The sequence below is a fragment of the Rhinolophus sinicus genome, chromosome 7, assembly GCF_057876585.1.
Source record: "Rhinolophus sinicus isolate RSI-liver-muscle chromosome 7, RSI-T2T, whole genome shotgun sequence".
Lineage (NCBI taxonomy): Eukaryota > Metazoa > Chordata > Mammalia > Chiroptera > Rhinolophidae > Rhinolophus > Rhinolophus sinicus.
Genome location: NC_142507.1, coordinates 25,956,564 through 25,981,859, shown reverse-complemented (window position 1 = coordinate 25,981,859; position 25,296 = coordinate 25,956,564). Strand labels below are relative to the sequence as shown.

Below are 25,296 nucleotides of genomic sequence, written 5' to 3'. Positions count from 1 at the left end.
GATGGTTGCTACATGGAAGGGAGGTTGGAAGATGGGAGAGAAAGGTAAAGGGATTAGGAAGTATAAATTGGTAGTTGAAAAATGGGCATGGGGATGTGAATATAGTCAATAATGTTGTAAAGATTATGTAAGTTGTCAGATGTGTACTGGACTTATTGGGGGGATTATTTAATAGATTATACAAATGCCTAACCACCGTGCTGTACACCTGAAACTAATATAAAATAACATTGATGTCCTGTGGGATTGGGCTCAACATAAGAAAGAAGGCACCCGTCTGCTGGCTGCACAGGAAAAGGACCCCTCTCCAGAAAAATGCCAACTGTCCTTCAGTCCTCTTGCTGAAGCTACACACCACAGTCTGTCTCCTGTATGTTTTTGAGTCCCCCCCCCCCCCCCCCGCCCCAATCACCATCCCTTCACTGGAGCCCAAGCTAGCCCAGGAATGTTCTTATCATAGAGGGGAAAGCGGAGACGTCATAGAAATGGGAGTAGCAAGGTGGTCTTCTTGAGTTCTCCTCCAGAACTTACCACAAATTGAACATCTATAACCCATCAAAGGACTCTCGGCTCATCATACAATACAGCTAAGAGACTTGTATGAGGATTACTTGAAGGTGGGCAAACTGGGTGCTCAAGAGAAGAGGGAAAGGAGCAGAGTGGACACTCGGGCCGCATCCGCAGCTGCGGAGATGTAGGGGGTCCCAGGACAGAACAGAGACCACAAGAGCCAGGAGGTGGACTCTTTCCCTGCATCCCACAGCTGATCTCTCTTGCTGAGAGAGCAGCATATCCAGCATTTGAGGCAGTAACCTCAGCTGCGACCTCCAGCTGGGCCCTAGGTCAGACAAAGGATGTAAAAACCATACCTGGGCCCCTCCCGCCACTCTCCCAATCCTATCCCTGCCCTTCAAGAGACTCAAGCTGCCCCTGAACTGAGGAGTAGTGTCAGATTACAGAGGAGCCATAGCGCTCAGGATGTGGGAAGACCCAGCTAGCAGCTCTGACCCAAGGAAGAGGCTGAGAAGAGTGTGACACTGCTGGGCTGGGATAGAGAAGACTCCTCCATCCCCAGCTCCCACATTTTCTGGCCTGCCTAGAGCAGGGCAATTACAACTGCAGAGACATACGCAGGGGTCAGCAACAGGCAGAAGATGCAGCTCTGGGCTTTCAGCAGCTCAAAAATCTCCCACCCTCCACACACACACACACACACACACACACACACACACACACACACGGAAGAAGTGCCCTAAGACTCGAAGACCGGGACACAGGGCTGACTGTGTTACTCTCAGTGCGCATATGTGCTGGCAAGAGCAGAAATTGCACTGACTTTGTAAAAACCACCATCCAGAACCCATAGCCCGTCTCATCCAGAACTGCAGTCCCAGGGTCACTCTGGACACCAGTTGGCCAGCTCTGCCTGCACAAGACACAGAGGACTGTTTGGTACAGCAGAAGACAACCTGTAGATTACTTGTTGGGCTTAAGCCAAGATTGGCACTGCTTTTTTGTTTTGTTTTATTTTTGCATTTTTGATATTTTTGCCAGTATTGACTGTGGGTTATCAGTTGTTTTTACATGTGAGTGCATTTGGTTTTTTCTTTGTTGTTGTTTTTGTTGTGCTTGGTGATTTGCTTTTTCTGAAATTGCCCTACACCAGGGCCCAGCTCAAGCAGCACAAGATTCAACACACCCAGAGGCCAACTCCAGACCAAACCAGAGTACTACTGGGTTTGACCTACAAGGGACGCACCCAGAGGGAATTCTCTACAGGCACATGAGCCCATAGGGGTGAAGCCTCATTTGAGCAGTCAACCCTCATGCAGCAGAACATCCACTGTAGGCAGAGCCAAGTCTCACAACTAGTCAGCTTAGGAGTCAATCCCACCTACTGACAAGCCAAAAGCAATTAAAGATCAACTTTAACAGAACAATATACACAACACAAGGGGCACCTTTGGAGCACATACACAGGAGAATAGGGAAGTGGTGTAAGTCAAATATAAAGGACACATACTACATAAGATAACCCAGCAAAAAACAAGAACCCTAGGAGATCTACCGAATACATCGAACCAAATACAGAGAATCACTCAGAATGGGGAAACAAAGAAACATGTCCCAAATAAAAGAACATTAGAAACCTCCAGAATTGGAACCAAATGAAATAGAGGTAACCAACCTATCAGAGACAAAATTCAGAACACTGATGATAAGAATGTTTAAGGAACTTAGTGACAACATAAATAAGGATAGAGAAATCATAATCAACAACCAGTTAGAACTAAAGAATACAATAACTAAAATAAAGAACACACTTGAAGGAATTACCAGCAGGTTAGATGAGGCAGAGGATCGACTCAGCAATTTAGAAGACAAGCTAGCAGAGATTACCCAAGTGGAACAACATAAAGAAAAAAGAATGAAAATGGTTTAAGAGACCTCTGGGATAACATCAGGTGCAAAAACATGTGCATCATAGGAATACCCGCAGGTGAAGAGAGGGAGCAAGGGATTGAGAACATATTTGAAGTAATAATGTCAGAAAACTTCCCTAACCTGGTGAAGGAAACCGACATTCAAGACCAGGAAGTGCAGAGAGTTCCAACCAGAATAAACCCAAACAGGTCCACACCAAGACACATTATAGTTAAAATGGCAAAGGTTAAAGACAAAGAGAGAATCCTCAAAGCAGCAAGAGAAAGACAGCAGGTTATATACGAGGGAACTCCTATAAGACTATCAAATGACTTTTCTACAGAAACATTGCAGGTCAGGAGGGAGTGGCAGGAGGTACTCAAAGTGATGGAAAACAAAGGCCTACAACGAAGATTGCTTTATCCACCAAGGCTATCATTTATAATTGCAGGAGAGATAAAGAGCTTCCCAGAAAAGAGTAAGCTAAAGGAATTTATTACCTCCAAGCCAGCATTGCAGGATATTATTAAAAGGGCTTCTGCAAACAGAAGAAAGATTAGTACAATCTACCAACAAATAAAAAATGGCAATAACTATGCACCTATCAATAATCACTTTAAATGTAAATGGTTTAAATGCTCCAATCAAAAGACATAGAGTGGCTAAGTTGATAAGAACGCAAGACCCTTGTATATGCTGTATACAAGAGACACACCTCAGATCAAAAGACACACACAGGCTGAAAGTGAAGGGTTGGAGCAAGATATTTCATGCAATTGGAAATGAGAGAAAAGCTGGAGTTGCAATACTTACATCTGACAAAATAGACTTTAATATTAACATGTTATTAAATAATGAATAGGTCAACCATGAGATCAAGGAAGCAATCAAAAGATATCTCGAGATAAATGAATGAAAACATGACGACCCAAAATCTATGTGATGCAGTGAAAGCAGTCCAAAGAGGGAAATTCACAGCAATGCAGGCCTACCTAAAGAAACAAAAAAACACTATTCAACCATTTATTTTCATACTAAAGAGATCTGGACAAAGAACAACAAAATAAGCCCAAAGGAAGTACAAGGAAAGAGATAATAAAAATCAGAGCAGAAATAAATGAAATTGAGACCAGAAAAACAATACAAAAGATCAATGAATCCAAGAGTTGATTTTTACAGAAGATAAACAAAATCGACAAACTTCCAGCCAGACTCATAAAAAAAAAAAAAAAAAAAAAAAAATTGAGAACCCAGAAATAAAACCACATAAATATGGACAGATAATTTTAGACAAAGAAGCTAAAAACATACAATGGAGCGCAGACAGCCTCTTCAATAAATGGTGCTGGGAGAATTGGATAGCCATGTGCAAAAGAATGAAATTGGACTGCTATTTGTCACCATGTACCAAAGTTAATTCAAAATGGATCAAAGACTTAAGCATAAGACCTGTAAACTGCATAGAAGAAAACATAGGTACTAAACTTATGGACCTTGGATTCAAAGAGCATTTTATGAATTTGACTCCAAAGGCAATGGAAGTAAAAGCTAAAATAAACGAATGGGACTATATGAAACTTAAAAGCTTCTGCACAGCAAAAGAAACCATAGACAAAATAAAGAGGCCACCAACTGAATGGGAGAAGACTTTTGCAAACAGTGCCTCCGATAAGGGCCTAATATCCAGAATATACAAGGAACTCATGAAACTCAACAACAAAAAAACAAACAACCCAATTGAAAAATGGGCAGAGGACTTGAAGAGACATTTCTCCAAAGAGGACATACAAATGGCAAATAGACATATGAAAAAATGCTCAACATCACTAATCATCAGAGAAATGCAAATCAAAACCACAATGAGATATCACCTCACCCCAGTCAGAATGACGATCATCAACAAGACAAATAGTAACAAATGTTGGAGAGGCTATGGAGAAAAAGGAACCCTCATACACTGTTGGTGGGACTGCAGACTGGTGCAGCCATTATGGAAGGCAGTGTGGAGGTTCCTCAAAATATTACGAATAGAATTGCCATATGACCCAGCAATCCCTCTCCTGGGTATCTACCCAAAAAATCTGAAAACATTTAGAGATAAAGACACGTGTGCTCCAATGTTCAATGCAGCTTTGTTTACGGTGGCCAAGACATGGAAACAACCAAAATGTCCTTCGATAGATGAATGGGTAAAAAAATTGTGGTATATATACACAATGGAATACTATTCGGCCGTAAGAAAAGATGATATAGGAACATTTGTGACAACATGGATGGATCTTGAGAGTGTAATGCTGAGCAAAATAAGTCAGACAGAAAAAGCAGAGAACCATGTGTTTTCACTGATATGTGGTATATAAACCAAAAGCAACAAAAGAACAAGACAAACAAATGAGAAACAGAAACTCATAGACACAGACAACAGTTTAGTGGTTACCAGAGGGTAAGGGGGTTGGGGGGTGGGGGTGGGAGATGAAGGTAAGGGGGATCGAATATATGGTGATGGAAGGAGAAGTGACTCTGGGTGATGAACACACAATGGGATTTATAGATGATGTAATACAGAATTGTACACCTGAAATCTATGTGATTTTACTAACAATTGTCACCCCAATAAATTTAATAAAAAAAATAAATTAAAAAGAAAAAAACAGATACACTAACATGTAAAAACAACCGATAACCTACACTCAACACAGGCAAAAATAGCAAAAATACAAGAATGAAAAAAAAAGGAAAAAAAGCATCAGTCTTTGCTTAAACCTACCAAACTTTCTCCAGGTTGTCCTCTGCTGTACAAAAAGTCCTCTGGATCTTGTGGGGGCAGATCTGTCCACCTTGTGCCCAGAGTTTCCCTGGCACTGCAGTTCTAGATGAGTGGGGCTGTGGGGTGTGGATGGTTGTTTTTACAAAGTCAGTGCAGTTTCTGCTCTTGTCTGCACAGAACATACTCTGAGAGCACCCTAGCCAGTCAATCGGAGGTGGGTTTATTCCCTGTGCCCAGTTCTCCTGAGTCTTAGGGCACTTCTTTCTTCAGGGGGTGTGGAGGGTGTGAGATTTCTGACCTGTTAAAAGCCCACAGCTGCCTCTGCCACCTGCTATTGACCGTGTGTGTGTGTGTGTGTGTGTGTGTGTGTGTGTGTGTGTGTGTGTGTGTGTGTAGCTGTAATTCTCCTTGGCTGCAACCCCAAGAAGGTGAGGATTGGGAAGGGAGATGTCTTCCGTCTCCCAGCCCAGTAGTGTCACACTCTTTCCAGCCTTTTCCTAGGTCACAGCTGTAAGGTGGCTTTTTTTAGGTCCTGATCACTACAGCTCCTCTGTAATCTGACACTACTCTTCAGTTCAGTGACCAGTTTGAGACTCTGGAAGGGCAGGGATAGGATTGCTGTGGGATAGTGGGGGGAGGAGCCCAGGTGTGGAATTTGCCTTTTGTCTTTTTTGTTTGCCCTAGGGCCCAGCTAGAGAATTTAGCTGAGGTTACCGCCTCAAAGGCTGTATATGCTGCTTTCTCAGCAGGAGAGATCAGGTGCGGGAAGCAGTGAAAGAGCCCACTTCCTGGGTCTTGTGATCTCTGTTCTGTGACCTGAGGCCCCATGACCCAGCAGCCACAGATGTGGGCTGTGTCTCTGCACTGCTCCCTTCCCTCTTCCCCTGCTTGTCTGGTTTGCCTACCTTCAAGTAATCCTCGTAGGAGTCTCTTAGCTGTTCTGTGTGATGAGCAGAAAGTCCTTTGATGGGTTATAGATGTTCAATTTGTGATACATTTTAGAGAAGAACTCAAGAAGACCAGGTCTCAAGATGACGCCAATCTTATGACATCACCACTCTCCAGTTTTTGATGGTAAGGAATACCATCTGAAAAACATTTGCAATATAAGCATTAAATAACTTTATATTTGTCCTTCTGCTTTTTAAGTAGAGTCTTAAATTTAACAAAGTTCTAATGACAATTCTGTAATGAATAAGTTACTGAATATAAACTAGACTTTTATTAATATGGGAATATAATTTTGCATATAATAGAGATTTTAGCTATTTGTCTCTTTAAATGTAAAACTTCAATGATGCCAGAGATTCCTACTAGGAAAAAAAAAATCACTAATGTAATAGAATAAAATAAGAGGGCAACATAAATGATGAAAATATTTGATAAAACATGATGCATATTTTTCGTAATATTATTTAACATCTGTAAAAATAATGCAGATGATCTGCAACAACGAGTACAATTTTCAGTAATAAATTGTAAAATCTTTAAAATAACTTTCTTTCTAGTCCATTTCATTAAAAACTGTGAAGATTCTCCTCGTGTTGGGTTTTTAACTTACACTTTCCCTAAGGAGATTATTTGAAATCTTCTTTCTGGGAGAGTATATAAATATTATTTGATTTGAATGTATCTTGGACAAATTGTTTTCTAGAAAATTAAACAAAAAGGCTCATTTGTCTTTGGGGTTAATAGAGTTGGTAAACAAATATATTTTAAAATATGTGTTTTCATATTTTTTTGTTTTAGGTATTTCTGAAAATGCAGAAAAGTATAACAAATATTGGAATAATACTGGTATATTTATTGCTACTGCTTTTTTTAAATTAATGTATGGTTTATATATACATTGAGATATATGTATTTTTGTTTACATATATAAAATAAAATTGCCATCCTCTTGTGTAGATGATATTATCCTTTGCTCAGTTAACATTTAATCATGAGCATTTTCCACAACAGTAATTATATTCTGAGATTACCTACTTTTAATGAAGTAATAGGTATTCTGCTATTTATTTACATCATAATTAATGAATGAGTTATTACTTGACATATAAATCATTTAAAACATATCATTAATATCAAAGTGTCTTATTAATTTTTTGTACATTAATCATTGAAAACATTACTTAATGTAAGTATTTAGACAAAAAAATCATAGAATATGAACATTCAACAGTCCTGTATTCCGAGATTTATGTCTTAATCCAATCAGCTGAATTAAGGCTGGCTTGAAGTTTTTTTAAGGATCTGTTAACTTCTGTTTTCAACATGTCCCCAAAGATACAGCCCTCCATGCCTTAGAGCTGAGAATATGGTCTATTCTCAAAACTCCTGTTCCTAGCTGATTATGAATTTTCCTCATTTACCTCTCAGCATAGCAAGTTTTCTAAATCAACTGTTTTTTCATAGGTTTTCCCATTAACATTTGTAGCTTTTTGTTTTGCTCAAGGTTCAGAATATAGCAAATGTCTTGTGATGAACCAATGTTGTGTTTGAAGCCTCACTGTTCACAAATGTTGCTAATATCCTAGGAGAAAAGCAAATGCTCTGTATCTTTCTCTGTCTGCCCACATTTTCTCTGTGCAGCAAATTACACTTCCCAGCCTCTTCTCTGTGCTTACCTTCCAGCAACAGAAGGTCACCTCATGTCTTTGTGTTTCTCATCTCTGTACTCTTAGTCATGCTCACGTTTGTTACAGCAGGAACACTTAGATGTCTTTCAACAAAATGCTTTTAGTAAGCGTATCTTTCCATTCCAGTTGATAACAATAGGAAGGGAGTTGTGCCTCTTGCTCTCCTATTCCAATTAGGAATCTATTTTTTATATGAGGTGTGATAAAATAATACAGTGAATATTTAAATAAAAATATTCATTACAATAAATGACACACTGCCATTAATCCCCCTCAAAATACTTTCCCTCACTTCAAACACACTTATCCCATCATTTTTACTACTTTCTGAAGCAGTTCTGGAAGTCCTCTTTCGTGAGTGTCTTTAGTTGAGCTGTTGTGGCTGCCTTGATGTTTTGAATCAATTCAAAATGTTTACCTCTCATGGTCATTTTGACTTTGAAGAAGAACAAGTTGCATGGTGCCACATCTGGTAAATAAGGTGGATGAGGACACACCATAATGTTTTCCTTTGACAGAAATAGCCGTACCAGAAGCCATACCAGACTGCTATGAGAGCAGTCAGGATATACTAAGGAAAACTATAATGAAACAACAGCAAATACCATATGAAAGTTTGACATATCTAAATAAACCTGATGGCCTAGTAAATACTGTAATGGGAAAATAAATTGAACTACTGCAGGAGAAAGCATATCACATTGTGTGTTCACCACCCAGAGTCACTTCTCCTTCCATCACCATATATTGTATCCCTTTTGTCCTCATCTACCACCTCCTTCCCCACTTACACTCTGGCAACCACTAAACTATTGCCTGTGTCTATGAGTTCTTGTTTCTTTATTTGTTAGTCTTTTTCCTTTGTTGTTTTCAGTTTTATGTACCACATATCAGTGAAAATATATGGTTCTCCACTTTTTCTGTCTGACTTATTTTGCCTAACATAATAATCTCAATATCCATCTATGTTGTAGCAAATGACACTATTTCATCTTCTCTTATGGCACAATAGTATTCCATTGTGTTTACACATCTTCTTTATCCAATCATCTATCAAAACACTTTGGTTGTTTCCATGTCTCAGCCACAGTAATTAAAGCTGCAATGAACATTGGAGCATATATATCTTTATGGATAAATGTTTTCAGATTATTTTTGGTAGATACCTAGGAGAGGCATTGCTGGATCATATGGTAATTCTATTCTTAATTTTTTGAGGAATGTCCACTGTCTTTCATAGCTGCTACAACAATCTGCATTCTGACCAACAGTGCATGAGGTTCCTTTTTCTCCACAGCCTCTCCAACACTTGTTACTGTTTGTCTTGTTGATGATAGCCATTCTGACTGGGGTGAGGTGATATCTCATTGTGGTTTTTATTTGCATTTATCTGATGATTAGTGATGTTGAGCATTTTTTCATATGTCTATTGGCCATTTGTATGTCCTCTTTGGAGAAATGTCTATTCAGGCTCTCTGCCCATTTTTAAATTGTATTGTTGGGTTTTATTGTTGTTGAGTTGTATGAGTTCCTTATATTTTTTGGATATTAGCCCCTTATTGGAGGTGTTATTTGCAAAAATCTTCTCCCATTCTTTTGGTTGCCTCTTTATTTTCTCAATGGTTTATTTCACTGTGCAGAAGCTTTTTAGTTTGATATAGTTCCATTCATTTATTTTAGCTTTTACTTCCCTTGACTTTGAAGTCAAATTCATAAAATGCTGTTTGAACCCAAGATTCATAAGTTTAGTACCTATATTTTCTTCCATGCAGTGAGTTTTTCAGGTCTTATGTTTAGGTCTTTGATCTATTTTGAGTTAATTTTGGTACATGGTGACAGATAGCAGTCCAGTTTCATTCTTTTGCATGTGGCTTTCCAATTCTCTCAGCACCATTTATTGAAGAGGCTGTCTTTTCTCCATTGTACGTTTTTGGCCTTCTTGAAAATTATTTGTCCATATTTATGTGGGTTTATTTCTGGGTTCTCAGTTCTATTCCATTGGTCTGTGTGTCTGTTTTTCTGCCAATACCATGCTGTTTTGATTATTGTTTCCCTGTAGTACAAGCTCAAGTCAGGGAGTGTGATACCTCCAGCATTGTTCTTTTTTCTTAGGATTGTTTTGGCTGTTCGGGGTCTTTTGTGATACCATACAGATCTGATGATTTTTTGTTCTGTTTCTTTAAAAAATGTCGTTGGGGTTTTGATGAGGATTATGTTAAATCTGTATATTGCTATGGGTAATACAGACATTTTAACTATGTTGATTCTTCCAAACCATGAGCACGGAATGTCTTTCCATTTCTTTGTGTCTTCTTTAATTTCTTTAGAAACGTCTTATAGTTTTCAGTGAATAGGTCTTTCATGTCCTTGTTTAAGTTTATTCTTAGTATTCCATTGTGTATATGTACCACATCTTCTTTATGCAATCATCTATCAAAGGACACTTTTATTGTTTCTGTCTTGGCCTCTGTAAATAATGCTGCAATGAACATAGGTGTACGTATATTCTGCCGTAACAAAAGATGCAATAGTGCCATTTGTGACAACATGGGTGGATCTTTAGGTTATTATACTAAGCGAAATAAGTCAGACAGGAAAAGTAGAGGACCATATGATTTCACTCATGTATGGGATATAAAACTGAAAGCAACAAAGCAACAAGACAAACAAAGAAACAAAAACTCATAGACACAGAAAAGAGTTTAGTTGTTACCAGGGGACAAGGGGTGAGGGGGTTAGTAAAAGAGGGTAAATGGGGTGAAATATTTGATAATGGAAGGAGAACTGACTCTGGGTGGTGAGCACACAATGTGATATATAGATGATGTATTATAGAAATGCACACTTGAAACTTATGTAATTTTACTAACCATTGTCACCCCAATAAATTTAATTCAAAAAATACTAAAAAGAAACAAAGTTCATTCCTAAGTATTTTATTCTTTTTGTTGCAATTGCAAAGGAAATTTTTTTTTAATTTCTTATTCTGAGATATCATTGTTAGTATATAAGACTGCAATGGACATTTATACATTGACTTTTGTAGCCGGCAACTTGACTGTATTCATTTATTGTTTCTACTACCTTTTTGGTGGAGTCTTTAGGGCTTTTTATATGTAGCATCATGTCATCTCCAAAAAGTGACAATTTAACTTCTTCATTCCCAATTTGGGTGCCTTTTATTTCTTTCTCTTGCCTGATTGCTCTGGCTGGGACTTCCAATACTATGTTGAAAAGCAGAAGTGATAGGGGACAGCCCTGTCGTGTTCCTGAAAGTAGAGCAAAGGGCTTCAGTTTTTCACCAGTAATTATGATATTGGCTGAGGGTTTGTCATATATGTCCTTTATTATGTTAAGGTGTTTTCCTTCTATATCCATTTTATTAAGTGTTTTAGCCATAAATGGATGTTGCATCTTGCCAAATGGTTTTTCTGCATCTATTGATATAATCATATGATTTTTCTCCTATTTTGTTTATGTGATGTATCACATTGATCGATTTGCATATGTTGAACCATTTTTGTGCCCCTGGGATGAACCCCACTTGGTCACGATGTATAATCTTTTTGATGTATTGTTGCATTCAATTTGCTAGAATTTTATTTAAGATTTTTCATTTGTATTCAACAAAGATAATGGTCTGTTATGAAAAAATGCTCAAAATCACTAATCATCAAAAAAATGCAAATAAAAACCACAATGAGATATCACCTCACCCCAGTCAGAATGGCTGCCATCAACAAGACAAATAGTAACAAGTGTTGGAGAGGCTGTGGAGAAAAAAGAACCCTCATACACTGTTGGTGGGAATGCAGATTGGTGCAGCCATTATGGAAGGCAATGTGGAGGTTCCTTAAAAAATTACAAATAGAATTACCATATGACCCAGCAATCCCTCTCCTGGGTATCTACCCAAAAATTCTGAAAACATTTAGAGATAAAGACACGTGTACTCCAATGTTCACTGCAGCTTTATTTACGGTGGCCAAGACATGGAAACAACCAAAATGTCCTTCGATAGAGGAATGGATAAAGAAGTTGTGGTATATATACACAATGGAATACTATTCGGTGGTGAGAAAATATGAAATAGGACCATTTGTGACAACATGGATGCATCTTGCGAGTATAATGCTAAGCTAAATTAGTCAGACAGAAAAAGTAGAGAACCATATGATTTCACTGATATGTGGTATACAAACCAAAAACAACAAAAGAATAAGACAAACAAATGAGAAACAAAAACTCATAGACACAGACAATAGTTTAGTGGTTACCAGAGGGTAAGGGGGAGGAGGGTGGGAGATGAGGGTAAGAGGTATCAAATATATGGTGATGGAAGGAGAACTGACTCTGGGTGGTGAACACACAATGGGATTTATAGATGATGTAATACAGAATTGTACACCTGCAATCTATGTAATTTTACTGACTATTGTCACCCCAATAAACTTTAAAAAAAAAAAAAAAAAAGATAATGGTCTGTAATTTTTTGTGTTATCCTTACCAGGTTTTGTTATCAGGGTATGTTTACCTCATGAAATGAGTTTGGGAGTATTATCTCTTATTCAATGTTTTGGAAAAGTTTGACTAGGACAGGTATTAGATCCTCTTTGAATGTGTACTGGAATTCACTAGTGAAGCCATCTGGTCCTGAACTTTTGTTTTTGGGAAGGTTTCGGGTGACTGATTCAATTTTCTAACTGGTGATCAGTCTATTTAGATTTTCGAATTCTTCATGGTTCAGCCTAGGAAGTCTATATGTTTCTAAGAACTTGTCCATTTCTTCTAGGTTATTGAATTTGGTGGCATTTAGTCCTTCATAGTATTCTTGGATGATCCTTTGTATTGCTGTGGCATCAGTGATAACTTCCCCTCTTTCATTTCTGACTTTGTTTATTTGTGTCTTTTCTCATTTTATTTTAGTGTATCTAGCCAAGGGTTTGTCAATTTTATTAATCTTTTCAAAGAACCAGTCCTATGTTGCATTACTTTTTCTATTGCCTTTTTGTTCTGTTTCATTTAGTTCTGCTCTGATTTTTATTGTTTCCTTCTTCTACTGACTTTGTGTTTCATTTCTTCTTCTTTTTCTAGTTCTTTAAGGTGCAACGTGAGGTTAGCTATCTGGGATTTTTCTTCTTTCTTGAGATAGGCCTGTAATGATATAAAATTCCCTCTTCAAACTGCTTTCCCTGCATCCCCAAAATTTTGGCAGGATGTATTTTCATTCTCATTTGTTTCTATATATCTTTTTTTTAAATTATTCTTTTTGTTTGTTTGTTTGCTTGTTTCTGATGTACAAAGCAATGTAATAGTTAGACATTTAAACCCCTCATAAAGTGATAACCAACCCCCCCCCAAGATACTACTCCTCTGACATCTTATATAACTGTTACTATACCATACACTATCTTCCCTATGTTGTACTCCACATACCATGACTATATATGCTTATATATTCAGTTATAGTTGGCATTCACTATTGTTCTACTTCAGCTCTCTAAGTGTATTCTGCATTGGTCAGGCATCTATGCAGTCTCTGACATGATCCCCCTGATAAGTCCAGTGCCCACCTGGCACCTTATGTGATCTTCACAACATTGTTGCTTACACTCCCCATACTGTGTTAACTGTCTTGGTGTAGAATTAACCCCTCATCATTCACAGAATGTTAAAGAATTTACAAGACTCTATAAGAGTATCCAGAAAAAAAAAAAGATTTACTGAAAGTTGAAAAGGGAGAGAGAGAATTCTGTTTGGAACTGGCAGAAGTTTTACCAGGGCCATTTGGGACTGAGAGCTGCAGAAACAGAGGGGTAAGAGAGAGATATTTGCAGAAGTGTGCCAGAGCAGTCTGATGGAGACAGGTGCAGAGACAGCGGAGCAAGAGAGAGATACTGGCAAATGGAGTGGTGCCAGGGCAGAGTCCGATTGGGGACAGCTATGGAGATGCATAGACAGAAGGGTAATAGAGAGACACTGGCAGGAAGTTAACCAAGGCAGAGTCTGATGGAGGACAGCTGCACCAATGAGAAGGTGTGCTGGGGGTTTATATTTTTCCATGCAGCATGTAGGATGCTTGTCAGTTTGCAGGGGAGTGCCGTTACGATTGTCTTCTCCTGGGAACTGTTCTATTCCCATTTATGATGGATGTTAGTTTGCAGGGGGTTGCTGTTGTCATTGGGAACTGTTCTGTTCCCACTTATGATGGATGTAAGGTGCTTGTCAGCTGGCAGTTTTAGTGCTAGCCAGGGGAGCTAGTGCCAAATGGTTAATGTTTAAGTTTGTTTCTATTAGCCCACAAGCTCGTTCCTGTTAACTTTTTGCCTGTCCCATCCTGCCAGCTCACAAGCCCACTCCTGTTAACACTTTATTTGTCTCATCTGTATCAATTTGTGTTTCTTAATGTCTTCACCTTTTTCACTCTGCTCCCAACACCATTCCCGTCTATCACCCTGATGGATCTAGTACCTATCTAGCGCCGTACCTAGTTATTATCAGATTATTGACTATATTCCTTATGCTATACCCTACACTCTCATGACTACTGCATAACAACCAATTTGTACTTCTTAGTCTCTTCCCTTTTCACCCATCCTTAACCCCCCATCCTTAATCTAACCCATCCATCCTCAACTTAGATTCTCTAAGAATCTTTAAGATTCCTTGTAATACTTGTTTGGTGGTGATGAACTCCTTCGACTTTTTCTTGTCTGAGAAGCTCCTTATCTGTCCTTCAATTCTAAATCACAGCCTTGCTGGGTAGAGCAATCTTGGTTGTATGCCGCTGCTTTTCATTACTTGGAATGTTTCCTGCCATTCCCTTCTTGCCTGCAAAGTTTCTGTTGAGAAATCAGCTGAAAGTCTTATGGAGACCCACTTGTAGGTAACTAACTGATTTTTTTCTTGCTGCTTTTAAGATTCTGTCTTTGTATTTAACCTTTGGCATTTTAATTATGATGTGTGTTGGTGTTGGTCTCCTTGGGTTTATCTTGTTTGGGATCCTGTGCTTCCTGGGCTTGTATGTCCATTTCCTTCACCAGGTTAGGGAAATTTTCTGTCATTATTTCTTCAAACGGGTTTTCAATTCCTTGCTCTCTCTCTTCTCCTTCTGGTACCCCTATAATGTGAATATTTGTACATATGATATTTTCCTGGAGGCTCATTAACACTCCTCAAATTTTGGGGTTCTATTTTCTTTTTGCTGTTATTGTTGGGTGTTTTCTGCTACTTTACCTTATATATCATTGGTTGGATCCTCTGCTTCATCTAATCTACTGTTGATTCCCTATAATGTATTCTTTATTTCTATTATTGTATCCTTTATTTCTGACTGGTTCTTTTTTATGGTTTCCATCTCCATTTTAATACTTCCTGTTGCTCTGTTGAAGTTCTCCCTCAGATTGAACATTCTCATAACCAGTGTTTGGTTGCCTCCCTGTGTTTGTTTCTCTGTGTTAGGGCTGCTATGTGTTCAGTATTAGTAGAGTGGCCTTATGTAGGAGGTGTGCTGTGGGGTTCATTAGCACAGTATTTCTGGTCACCTGAGCCAGGGACTCCAGGTGTGTCCCTTGTGTGAGTTGTGTGTGGCCTCCTCTTGTAGTTGAACCTTGGTTGATAATTGCACATCAGTGTGAGAAACTAACCCTTGGGCTCACTGGTTGTGAGGAGTGGCCTTGACTACAGTATAGGAGTTGTGGTGCAGGGGCTGACTCCCTGCAGAGCAGGATCTGCTTCAGTAGGACTCTGGTGCCTGCCCAAACCTCCCCTTCAGTGTGTCATACTTGGAGGCAGCTGGGTGATGCTCCAGCTCATTTTGAAGTTGCCTACTGGGGGCATCAGCCCCAAAACCACTTTGGAGGGGATCCACTGTAGGCCTACTTCAGCCCCAGTCAGGGCCACCCAGGGCCCCACCCAGGGACACTCAGTAGTGGCCTGTGTTCAGCCGCCAGGAAGGGGGTGGGCTCAACAAAGAAACGATGTCCTCCACTGGTTTCCTGGTCCAGGAGAAAACCACCTCTCCAGCCCCCATCCCAAGCCAGACAACTCATTTCCCCACCATCTGTTCCCACCGCCTTCCCACCTGCTGCCCCAGTGCTGGAGCTCAGAGTAAGTGATTCTGTTGGGGGATAAGTACAGCCACAGTCCCTTTAAGAAAAGCTCCTGTGAGTGCAGCCACCCTCAGTCTCACTTAGTCATAATCTCCACTGGTTTTCACAACCAGAAATTATGGGGACTTCTTTTCCTGGTTATGGAATCCTTGGCTGGCATGGGGCTGGATTCTCTGGCTCCTTTAGGGGATAGGAGGACGCCCACAACTGAAATAGCTCTCTTCATCTTTAAAGGTCACATGCAGGTGTAGGACCAGCCCGTTCCGCATCTCTGACCTTCCTACCAGTCTGGAGGTGGCTTCTTATGCAAGTCCTTAGTTTAATGGCTTCAGTTCAGCTTGATTTTAGGGGATTATCAATATTGGTTGTTTTGTAGATTAGTTGTAATTTTGATGTGGTTGTGAGAGACGGTAAACACAGTGTTTACTTACTGCACCATCTTGTTTTCTCTATGTATGTTTTGATCTCTCCTCTTATTTTTTCTTTGACCCAGTCCTTCTCTAAAAGTATGTTGCTTAATCTCTACATATTTGTGGTTTTTTTCCTGCTTTCTTTTTGCAGTTGATATCCAATTTCAAAGCCTTGTGATCAGAGAATGTGCTTGGTATGACTTCCATCTTCTTAAATTTGCTGAAGCTAGTTTTATGTCCCAACACATGGTCTATCCTTGAGAATGCTCCATGTACACTAGAAAAGAATGTATAGTCTGATGTTCTATAATGAAGTGCTCTATAAATGTCAATTATGTCCATTTCATCTAATGTTGCATTTAGGGCTGATATTTCTTTATTTATTTTCTGTTTGAATAATCTATCCATAACTGTCAATGATGTATTTATGTCCCCTACTAGATTTGTGTTTTGGTCAAATTCTCACTTTAGTTCTGTTAGTAGTTGCTTTGTATATTTTGGTGCTCCCTGATTGAGAACGTAAATATTGATGACTGTTATGTCTTCTTGTTGTATAGTCTCCTTTATCATTATAAATTGTCCATATTTGTCTCTTTTTACCGGTTTTATCATATAGTTTGTTTCATATGTTATCGTTATAGTAACACCTGCTTTTCTCTGAATACTATTTGCTTTGAATGCGAATTTCCACCCTTTTACTTGGAGTCTACATTTGTCCTCATAGCTGAGATATGTCTCTTGGAGGCAGCATATGGTTGAATTTAGTTTTTGATCCAATCTGCTACTCTGTCCCTGTTTATTGATGAGTTCAGTCCACTTATATTTAAGGTGATTATTGATATATGAGGATTTCCTATCACTATATCTTTGATATTCTTGTAGAATGGTGTCTCCGTTGTTTCTTTGCCTTGACTAACATTTTCACGCAGCTTTTTCAGCACTTCCAAATACTAAACTTGGTTAACTGTTTGTCCAGTTGGTACAAATTCATAATGAATAATCCCTCTGATATCAAAAAAGGTTAGCAACATTGTTGCCACAAGTTCGCAAACTTAATTGTCAGACCTCATATATCTATTTTCTTCATCAGGTTAAGAAAATTTTTAGTTATTATTTGTTCAAATAGGTTCTCAATCTCTTGCTTTCTCTCTTCTCCTTCTGATACTACTATGATGCAAATGTTATTATATTGGATGTTTCAGAGGTCTGTTAAACTATCTTCTTTTTTATAAAAAGTCTTTTTTCCGTTTACTTTTCTGATTGGGCGTTTTCTGCTGTCTTTTCTTCCAAATTGCTGATTCGATCCTCTGCTTCATCTAGTCTGCTGGTGCGTCCTTTTAGCGCACTACTCATTTCAGTTACTTTATTCTTCAGTTCTGACTGTTTTCTACGTCTTTTTTTTTTTTTTTAATGCTTGCTATCTCTTTGTTGACATACTCACTAAATTCTTTGAACATCCTTATAACCAGTGTTTTGAACTCTGTCTCTAGTAGGATACTTGCCTTTATTTCATTTAGTTCTTTTTCTCGAGTTTTCTTATGTTCATTCATTTGAGATATATTTCCTCTTTTCCTCATCTTGGCACTTCTGTATATTTCTATGTATTAGGTAGACCTGCTACATCTCTCAGTTTTGAAGTGTGACCTTATATAGTACTGGCCCTGTTCGGCCCTGGCACAGTCTCCCTGTTCACCTGTGCCAAGTGCTCCAGGATTGTCCCTGGTGTGTGCTGTGTGTGCCCTCCTGTTATAGTTGAGTCTTGATTGCTATTGACATTTCAGTGGGTGGGGTTTGTCCTAAGGCTGACTTGCTGTGGTGTCTGGCCATGTCCACAGCTTATGGGCTGCTATACAGGGTGCTTACCACATGCAGCAGGATTTGTTCCAGTGGGCTCTGTTGCTTGAGTGTGCCACTTGTGGGGCAATTGGGTGGTGTTATGCTGTGGTCTGAAGCCAACCTCCAAGTATGTTGGGTCTGGGGCCTCTTTAGAAGAGCTTTGTTGTAGGCCTAGGCCACCCACTGCCTGTGATCATCTGGAGACTACCTGAGAGGAGGTACAGTGATCCATGGTTGGTCACTGCCTGTGCTGAATCTGGATGTGCAAGAGAGAGGCCATGCTGAGGATGGTTGCTACCAGTATCCATCTAGTGTAGCTGTGCAAAAAGCCAGGACACCCTGTGGTCTGCTGTCTGTTGGTGAATCCCTACTGTTTCCAAAGCCAGATGTGGGGGCTCCTCTTCCCACTACCATTACTCTTGGCTGGGGAGCCTCTTGTAGGGCTGGGGTCCCTTTCTCCTTTGTGGGTAACCTCTGTAGCTGAGATATCCCTCCCAATTTTCATCTTCCACACAGAGATTTGGGGCCTATGTGTTTCACATCTCTGCCCCTCATATCAGTCTCAATGTGGCTTTTTCTTTATATCCTCAATTATAACTTCTGTTCAGCTAGACTTCAGATAGTTCTCCAGGTTGATTGTTCTATAATTTAGTTGTAATGCTGATGTGTTCACTGGATGAGGCAAACACAGCATTTATCTACTCTGCCATCTTTGATCTCCCTTTATAAATGTATTTTATTATTAAGATATATTATTTATAGTTTAACGTTTTATTACATATAATAAATTAAACAAGCTCACTCATATGACATAATGTTTTATTTTAAAAATAAATTTCTATTGTCAATGTTTTAAATATTTTATCTTATTAAGCTATTTTATCAATATTAGTTGTTAAGATTACAAAATAAGTAATTTTCAGAACAAATGATATCTAGTATTTTCTACACACAGAGTTTATTCATAATTTAGGTTTCCTAGACTATGCTTGTAAGTTTTAAAGGAGGTATACTGTTTCCAATTTATAAACAGTAGGATATTCTACCTCTTTCACATCTGAGAAAGCTTTAATTGATTTATTATCCATGTAACTGTGGGCATGCCTACAAATGATTGAGAGTGGGGAGGCTAATAGCAGGCAATCTCCAGTCTGCCATAGGGTCTGCAGCCAGCCTGATTCACACATAGTTGTCATCCACTTGACATGTGAGTGTGCAAATCCTAACCTAGAGTTTGCAAGAAAACAGACAGGCACTTGCAAAGTGTAGTGGAGGGAAAACATCTCTGCTCAGCATTCCTTAAAAAAACCCTCATTCTCTTCAAATTGTTACTGGTGCCCTAGGTTCTTGAGGTCTCCAAAGATGGAAATCAAGTGAGATCACCACAGAAAAGTTCAGGCAAGAGGAAAAGATTTATTAAGCTTGTGTACAACAGAGCCAACACCAAGAAAGGAAAGGTTCTGGTAGCTCCCTGAGAAAAGTTGGGACAGGGTTTTAAAGGGAACTAGGTGGGGTAAAAGCTATGTTCAGGCCTATAAAGGTGGAGGTTTCTTGGCACCTGGGAAGTGCGTCCACTTGCTGCTTCATGCATCGCATGTCTCATTTGCATTGGAAATCTCCACCCCTGAGCATGATGTTTAGTATTTAAATTAGGGAAAGTTCACCTTAGGGACACTCTTGGGCCTTACTGTGCATGTGCAGTAATAGGGAAAATCATTTGTTGATGGTATGTGGATGGTCAGACTGAATCTGAGTTTTTTCAAGATTTGTGTTCGATAAGCCACAAGCCCAGAGAACATTTGGGTGGATGAGTGAGGGACATAGGTTTATTGAGACTTACAGACTGGAGAGAGTCTCTGGTGGTGACCGACCTGAGAGGCAAAGAAGAAGCAAGGTTATACAGGTAGAGCTAAACAAAGAGCATTTTGTGGGAGAAATCATCTGGCAGGCCCTGCAGGCATGCTTTCACATACACAGCATGCCCAAGGAGGCAGGAGACCTTGACTATTAGTTTATGAGATTGGACAATTAAGTTTGTGAACTCATCCTAGAAAAAGTGCTACATACCTCATTGCTGAATGGTCACCTTTGACTATGGTCACCTTTGAATTACTCCCCTTGGGAAGCTATGCACCAATTCCATTGCTTAGTCCATGCTTCAAAGCAATTTTGCAACTCTTTTTCTGGAATGGTCATCAGATCTGTCGTCATATTGCCCTTGATGTCCTGAATGTCATCAAAATGTCTTTCTTTCAATATTTCCTTAATCTTCGAGTAGAAAGAAGTCATTGGGGGCAAAATCAGGTGAGTAGGGAGGGTGTTCCAATACAGTTATTTGTTTACTGGCTAAAAACTCTCTCACGGACAGTGCCCTGTGAGCTGGAGCATTGTCATGATGAATTGTTGGCAAAAAGTTCAGGTCGTCTAACTTTTCATGCAGCCTATTCAGCACTTCCCAATAGTAAACTTGGTTAACTATTTGTCCAGTTGGTAAAAGTTCATAATGAATGATTCCTCTCATATCAAAAAAGGTTAGCAACACCATTGCAACAAGTTCGCGCACTTAACTGTCAGATCTCATATATGACTGTGGGCTAGGTCCCTGCAGTGGATCTTTTTGGTTTGCCTCTCAAGTCTCCTTGATGCTGATGCGTGGTACTCTAGGGCAGATATGAACTTATCAGGCTCCAGTAGCTGACCTTTCTGACCAACAGGAGGAAGTCACCTTCCGGTCTCAAAATAAAATCCACACTTCTTTTATATTAATAATAATTGTCACTTATTGAGGTCTACCTTCATGACATTTGTTTTTCCATTTAATTTTCCAACAAATACAAGCAGTTAATGTAATTATCGACGTTTTACAAAGAAAGAGAATTAGACAACAGGGTAATCAATAACTTGCTTAGAATATTTAATAACAGCTACAGTTAGAATTCAAACTCAGGTTTCCCTGACTATGCCATTATCCATCTCCATTGTAGCTCCTGCATTCAACTTTTATTCCCCACTGTAGCCATTTTGGACCATTTGGACTCTGTAGGCTTACATCATTATGTTATTGTCTCTGCATGGGATGTCTTTCATTTCCATGTTCCACCACTTAGCACCATGACTCACACTTGGTAGAAGATCATTAAAAGGATTTTAGAAACGAATGAATAGTAGTCTACCCCCTTCTCACTTAATTTATCAAATATATACAGAAATGTGTGTGTGCACGTACACATACATACATACAATTACTGTGGCCTGAGGGTTGTTAAATATGTCACGAATGACTTAAAACTTCATGTAGAGAGGGAAAACATAAAAGGGATTCTCCTTAAAACGTCTTATTCTGGGCTTTGTGTTGAAGGTATTTTATGTATAGTGAGACAGCTTTTTTAAGAAAATAAGGCTTGCACTAATTTATTATTTTTTAATTATCCAAGTAATATTGTTTTAAAATAATAAGGAGAAAATGCAGAGCACCAAAGGAAAAAATTATGCTATAATTCCCAAACCAAAAATAAAATTAACATTTTTTATAATTGTCAAAAACTTTGTTGTACACAAATACATATATGTCTATTTATATGTGTGTATTTGACATACAAAAATAAATGGTTCATACATGCATACATTAATCTAAAAGAATAAGTGTTTGATTATGCATAATTTACCAATCTACATGTGTTTATATCAAATTTTTAAAATAATTGCTTAAAACACGGTTTTTGAATGGGAGCATTTTATAAGCCTTGTTTCTTATCAGTCAATAAATAATATACCATGAACATTAGGGATGACTACACAGTATTCTAATGTTTTGGACTTATCGATCATTGTTTAATACTATAAATAATTCAGTATATGCTTGAAGGGAACTAAAATTTTGCCACCCTGAAGCTGCTTTTTGGGATATTGATTTTTAAGCTTTTACAAAAAATAATTCTCAAAAAGAACCCTTAACCCTTTCCCCTTTCCTGCCCAAGAGATTCAGAGAGAGAAATCTTCTCAGGAAGGAATGTTAGAATGCTGCCTTAGGATAATTTGAAGTAAGTATGTTAAATAAGAGGACATCAGACAGGTACCTGTTAGTCAGATACCCTGTGTCTCTTTGTTTCTAAGTTGCCTGGCAAGAATTTAGAGTGTGCATTCCACTCTTCTTTAAGTACCCATTCTCATTTCTACAATCTAATACCCCAGTAGTCCCCTTCACTTTCTCCTTTGTCCAAAAATGTCTTATATGGCCAATATTGCCTCACTGTGTTTGGAATTTTCATGCATATATGAATCCCCCATGTGCACACATTAAAACATTTGATTTTTCTCCTGTTAATTTGATTATTAGCCCAGCTAGAAGAACTTAGAAGGTGGGTGAACAAGTATTAATTTTTTTAGCCCCCATATGCTGTATATAAATCTTAACAGCAGTACACTTTATATTCAATTTTTGTTCTCTGTGGGAGTGTAAAATACTATTAGAATGTTTAAAATGAACTCTTAAAATTTTTCAGATGTGAGGCTTTCACATTTTTTTATATTGTCTTATTTTAAAATGTTAATATTATAACAAGAAAATGGAATATTTTATATTGCTCTACTCTACTTGCTGTAGGAATAATTGAAATTATCTTTAGAGTGGATTACGGTGTGTAAATGGGTTCAAAATCTTAACAGTTAGTTATATTTTGTGTCTAAAACTCCACAACAAAAACCTGAATTGATTTACTTTACTTGCTGCCAAAATGGGGCACTAGATGGGACATTTTCCTGTGCCATAGAACCAGCCTCACCCTCTGATTAGCAACCTTCCACTTCTTTATGCTTAGTACTTAGGTTATTTAATTTTTTGTCTAATTAAAACATGAAGAAGTATACGCAGATTATTTTATACAAAACACAATTAAAATATGTATATTTTACTAGAAATAACTTTCTAAAAGTTCATGCCATTGCCAACTAAATTTATTAATACTAAAGGTAGCAGTTTTCAAATATTTAAATATTTTTATTCAGATTCCTAGGTTAAGATAAATTGTTAAAAATATGGTATGAAGAATTTATAAAGAAGCATGAAGTCATAAGTTTATGATGGTATAATTTGAAAAAAGGAACATAATTTATTAGTATTTACAATTTTAAAAACATTAATTCTTCAATAATTGACTTAATATTAAGGTCTTATTCTGTTTTATTTTTATTAATATATTGTATTTGTTGCATGTTAGGAAAACAATCTAGAAGTAACTTCTAAGGTCCATTTCATGATTTTCCAGACATTTTTTATTTCTTTACATACCATTTTTTAAAAGATTCTATTCTTGTTTGTATATCTCACTAAATATTTTGTGATACTAACTCTCTAATCATTAAAATACCCTTTCTTTACTTTTCCTATATTCTAATTGTTGTCAATCTATGTTGCTTCTACATTCTTGGCAGTTTGGGGAGAGTGGTGGAAAATATACCATGCATTTTATTTTATATAGAAGTAATAGTATAAAATAAATGTATTTAAAAAACAGATGGTAAGATTCATATGTTACTAAGTTGATCTATGAGAACAGTCAGGATATACTAAGGATACCTATAACAAAACAACAACAAATACAATATGCTAGCTTTACACAGGTAAATAAACCTGATGGTCTAGTAAATACTGTAATGGGAAAAGAAATTGTACTACTACAGAAAAAAGCATGTGAATTCCACAAACACTACTGAATGTGGGTTAGTAGAAAAAGATTTCTGCGATCCACATGTATTTTACTCTCAACCACTATTTTCCATCAAGGAATGCTTCTCTACATAATTTTCAGCTTTCCAAAACAGATTATTCAGACTTTTTTTTTCAGATCAAAAAACCAAAACTACAAAGTTAGATAGCATACACTTGAACACAGGTCCACAAAAATATTTTTATTTAATTGATTTTTTATAATAATTAATAAGACCTAACAAGAAGCATAATTCCACAAAGTATTCAATACAGGCTTTTTGACTGATTTATAACAAATGTATAAGGATCTGCTCTTTCTGTCTACATCTCCAAACTATCCTCATTTTAGCTGAAGGCACCAGTAGTTTTAGAGATTTGCTTAGCTGATTCCTCACCAGAGCAAAACTACTTTGAAGTAATTATTGTAATGTAAGAGAGACATTTTTTTCTTTTACATGACCCTGCTGAAATCATATAAATCTTCTCAAATTTCTTTTCTATTTTAAAAGAGAAATACCTTGCTAGAAAATCTGGTCTTGCTTGTAGGTGATTTATTTGATGATTCTCCAATTTCATCCACCATATCCATTAAATTTCCTATGATTTAACATTTATCAGCAAGACAAGGGAACTAAAATTTAAAACGGAAAAAATAAAGTAATAAATAAAACATTTTATAAATGAAAATAGGCTGCATTAGTAGGATATAAGGTTAAACCATACAGAGTTAGCGTTCTTTAAGTTTATCTAAAAAAGAAAGAAAAATCATAATTGTTTTGATTAGTACAAATGCTGTTGAACAAAGACTTTGTGTAGTGTACAATCATTTATCTAAATCTCACACTCATTTTCACTGGGTTTTTTAAGTTTTTTAACATAACTTATGATGGAGGAAATTCTTTCTCTGAAGATTTATTTTAAATTCTTATAAATGTCACTCATTTGTCTTGAAGTAAATGTTATACTTTATTTGGGATTCTCACTGAAAATATTTTAACACATATTTTATCCTTTAGTATTTGAATATCCCATTTCCTTTGTTCTCTTAAGTGTGAAAGCACCTTGAAAATAATATGATTTCAAAGTAAAAAAAAAAAAAATACAAAACTACAGATGTTAATCTCTATATTCTTAGTAGATAGTTATTTAACGTGTACAAAAGACACAGTCTTTTGGTTTCTCATAAACAACAAAATAAATTAGATGGAAATCTCTTAAAAAATCAACAAAATCTTTTTCTTTTTGTATATAACTTACTACTTCAGATGAGCTGGTTTCTTCTCCTGAAGTGATACCATGGTATTCATTAAAAAAATGTTTTCATATGAAATATGGGATAATTTTGGTAAAAAAAATTTACTTTTATAACTTTTATAATTGTTGTTTGATATGCAATTATTTT

The 25,296-nt window shown here is 37.5% G+C and overlaps 1 protein-coding gene across 9 annotated transcripts in view; it reads left to right on the top strand.

Annotated features, from left to right (window-relative positions):
* The window catches only part of SNTG1 (syntrophin gamma 1), an 817,517-nt gene that overhangs the window by 671,205 nt on the left and 121,016 nt on the right, over nucleotides 1-25,296 (top strand). The gene's annotated exons all lie outside the window — the stretch shown is intronic.